This window comes from Cebus imitator, unplaced genomic scaffold (assembly GCF_001604975.1).
Source record: "Cebus imitator isolate Cc_AM_T3 unplaced genomic scaffold, Cebus_imitator-1.0 Scaffold317, whole genome shotgun sequence".
NCBI lineage: Eukaryota > Metazoa > Chordata > Mammalia > Primates > Cebidae > Cebus > Cebus imitator.
This window is the reverse complement of record NW_016107632.1, coordinates 39,417-43,007: the sequence shown is the minus strand read 5'-3', so window position 1 is coordinate 43,007 and position 3,591 is coordinate 39,417. Positions and strand designations below refer to the sequence as shown.

The window sequence follows — 3,591 nt, the reverse complement described above, 5'->3', positions numbered from 1 at the left end:
TACAGGCATGTGCCACCATGTGTGGCTAATTTTTGTATTTTTAGTTAAGACAGGGTTTCATCATGTTGGCCAGGCTGGTCTCGAACTCCTGACCTCAGATGATCTGTCTTGGCCTCCCAAACTGCTAGGATTACAGGAGTGAGCCGGCCAGCTCACCCTGCCTTAAACCGATGAAGAATATTTCTATGACTTCAACAAGGATGTCTTAAGGAAAAACAAAAGCACACAGACCATAAAGGAGATTGTTGATAGTTTCTCCTATACTGCATTTGAAATTTCTACTCATCAAGGACACCACTGAAAAGTGGAAAGATAATTACAAACTGGGATAAAATATTCTCTCTCTACATAAATAATAAAGGTCAATATTCAGTGTATACAATAACTTACAAATTAAAAAGTGAAAGACAAGCATCCCAATAGGAAAATGGGCAAAAATAGAAACAACCTGTTATTCAAAAAAACAAATAAAGAAACGTCCTATGAACATAAAATGATGCTCTTAGTTTGGGTTCCCCCTAAAAATAGACCATGAAACAAGACTTTTGTGCAAGTAGTTTACTTGAAAGGTGACTCCAAGGATCACAAGAAAGTGGGAAGAGTAAGACAAGGATTATAAAAAAGTAAAACAAAACCAAGAATCAATGATCATTTCACCACGGAGGGTAACAGGGTAAAGCCCCAGTGACACTCTCTGAGATACCATGTGGCACATGACCCCACACTGTCACAACAGAGGAGTGATCCCATCTCCTGGGTAAAGCCCTCAGGCAGAAAAGAAGAAAGACAGATGCAGGAGACTGCAGTGGGAAGCCAGCAGAGTGCTTGGAGACGTGAGAGCCAGAGGGAAACTCAGGTAAGGCAAGGAAAAATGGAGCACTTGCTGCAGGTGCTCAATCTCATTAACAGGAACACGTAGATGAGAACAACAATAAGCATTTCACCCTTCTAAGATTGGCAAAAGTTAAAGCGTCTAACAGTACTTAGGGCAGACAGGAATGTGGAACAATGAGGACTCTTGAACAAAGGCTGCTGTGCAAATAAGCTAATCAACAAGGATGGATAGAGTTGGACGGCTTTTTCTATGCAAGCGAAACTGTCCCACATGTACACAATATTCATAGCATCATAAAAAAAAAATCTGGAAGCAACCTAAATATCTACCAATGGTAGAATGAATAAATTGTGATAGTTAATATCTAACAGCCAAAAAATGAATAAGCAGTATTTCTCCAGGACTGATAGCATTGGCATCATATGGAAACTTATGAGAAATGTTAATTTTCAGGTCCTAGCTTAGCCCAACTACAGAAACTCTGGGGGTTGAGCACAGCAATCTGTGTATTACTAAGCCCTCCAGGCAATTTTAGTGCACACTAAAGTTTGAGAACCACTGAAGTAGAGGTATCTTAGCACAGATTGGTCTCCCAGACATAATGTGGGGCAAAAAGTTGGGGGCATGACAATACATTCACATGATACCATTATATAAAATGTTTAAATATTCACTATAGTATTATATTGCCCATGAATGCATACATATGAAGTGGTAAAATGAAACAAAATGCATAGGAATTATAAATATTAAGTTCAGGCTGGTGGTTGACTGTGGAGGGAAATGAACAGGATATATAGTTTGCAGGGACATATAGGGGACTTCAACTATACTGTTAATATGGTATTCTTTATATAACGTATTATTCCTTATAATAGGAGTAACGATTGAAGAAAAACCATATAACATGAAATTTACCATCTTAACCAGGATCTCACAATGTTGCCCAGTCTGGTCTTGAACTTCTGGCCTCAAGTGATCCTTCCCTACTTAGCCTCTCAAAGTGCTGGTATTACAGCTGTTAGACATTGCGACTGGCCTTATCATAACTTTTTTTTTTTTTTGGGTTGGGGGAGGAGGCTTTCCAGCAAAAACCAGAAAGCCTGCTAGCCAAATTCTAAAAGAGCTATAACACTAACTTTTTTTTTTTTTTTTTTTTTTTTTGAGATGGAGTCTCACTCTGTCATCCAGGCTGAAGTAGAGTGGTACACTCTTAGCTCACTGCAGCCTCTGCCTTCAGGGTTCAGGTAATTCTCCTTCCTCAGCCTCCCAAGCAGCTGGGATTACAGGCGCCCACCACCACGTCCAGCTATTTTTTCTATATTTAGTAGAGATGGGATTTCACCATATTGACCAGGGTGGTCTGGTAATCCCTGCCCACCTTGGTCTCCCAAGAGCTGGGATTACAGGCATGAGCCAGACCGCTGGGCCCCATAGCTTCTTCTTTTTTTTTTGAGACGGAGTTTCACTCTTGTTACCCAGGCTGGAGTGCAATGGCGCGATCTCGGCTCACCGCAACCTCCGCCTCCTGGGTTCAGGCAATTCTCCTGCCTCAACCTCCTCAGTAGCTGGGATTACAGGCACGCGCCACCATGCCCAGCTAATGTTTTTGTATTTTTAGTAGAGGCGGGGTTTCACCGTGTTGACCAGGATGGTCTCGATCTCTTGACCTCGTGATCCACCCGCCTCGGCCTCCCAAAGTGCTGGGATTACAGGCTTGAGCCACCGCACCCGGCCCCCCATAGCTTCTTAATTAACTTCTTGAATACTTCATTTGTCTGACATTTAAGGCACCGTCACTCACCTATATACTGCAACCATATTAAATGTCCACTGCACATTTTTTGTCCTTTCTGCCATGCCTATTTGCATACTATTGTTTTTGCCTGGAATGCCCTGATCTCGTACTTTCTGTGCACAAATCCTATTCATCCTCCAAAACCCAGTTCACAGATCAATTCTTTGAAGTCTTCTCTGATGCCAACATTTTCAAGTGGTCTCTTCCCTCTTCCAAATCCCCATACACTCTGGCTTCTCCGTTCTCAGGGTACTGACATCTGACTACCTTGTTGTCTGTACATGTCATTATCTCACTGGGACAGAGTTAATAAATAACGGCTAAAACATATTGGGTGCCTACTGTGTGCCAGGCACTGTACATATAGTCTTATATTTATGTGCTCATATGATTCTTTTATCAACCTGATGAGGTAGACACTGTTAGCTTCACTTTACAGATAAGGACAGTGAGATTTAGAGACTCAGCTAACTTTACATAACGTGGCAGAGATGGCTACTGTCTGCCAAAATTTACTATTTTACTGCCATAATACAGAGTGGTTGCATGGAAGCAGGACCCAGCATGACTATTCCCCAGCCGCCTTGCATCCAGGTAGACCCTGTGACGAGTTCTCAGGAATAGAATCCAAGTGGAAGTGACATGTGTCCATTTCAAGCAAAGATATTTAAGAATCAGGTGTGTTTTCCCCACTATCTGCTTTTGTCTGCTATCTGGATGCAGAGAACTCTAAGGAGGCCATGGAAAATAGAGACTCTTGAGTCTTTCTGACTACACCAATCAACCAGGAACATCCACCTAGAAGCACCACAGACATGAGAAAGAAATGTATTCAGGCACTGAAACTGGGGAGTTCATACAGCAGCTGGCATTATCTTAACTAATTCAAACAGCTAATAAGAGGTGGAACTAGGCTTCTGACTGAGGAAAGCTTATTTTAGAGGCTATGACTGACATG

General features: G+C 42.0%; 1 non-coding gene across 1 annotated transcript; it reads right to left on the bottom strand.

The window, feature by feature from the left end:
* Window positions 1–1,910: 1,910 nt before the first annotated feature.
* On the bottom strand, window positions 1,911–1,972 carry LOC119467685. The gene has a single exon (XR_005196229.1). It is a non-coding gene; the product is annotated as a U7 small nuclear RNA (small nuclear RNA).
* Window positions 1,973–3,591: the final 1,619 nt, after the last annotated feature.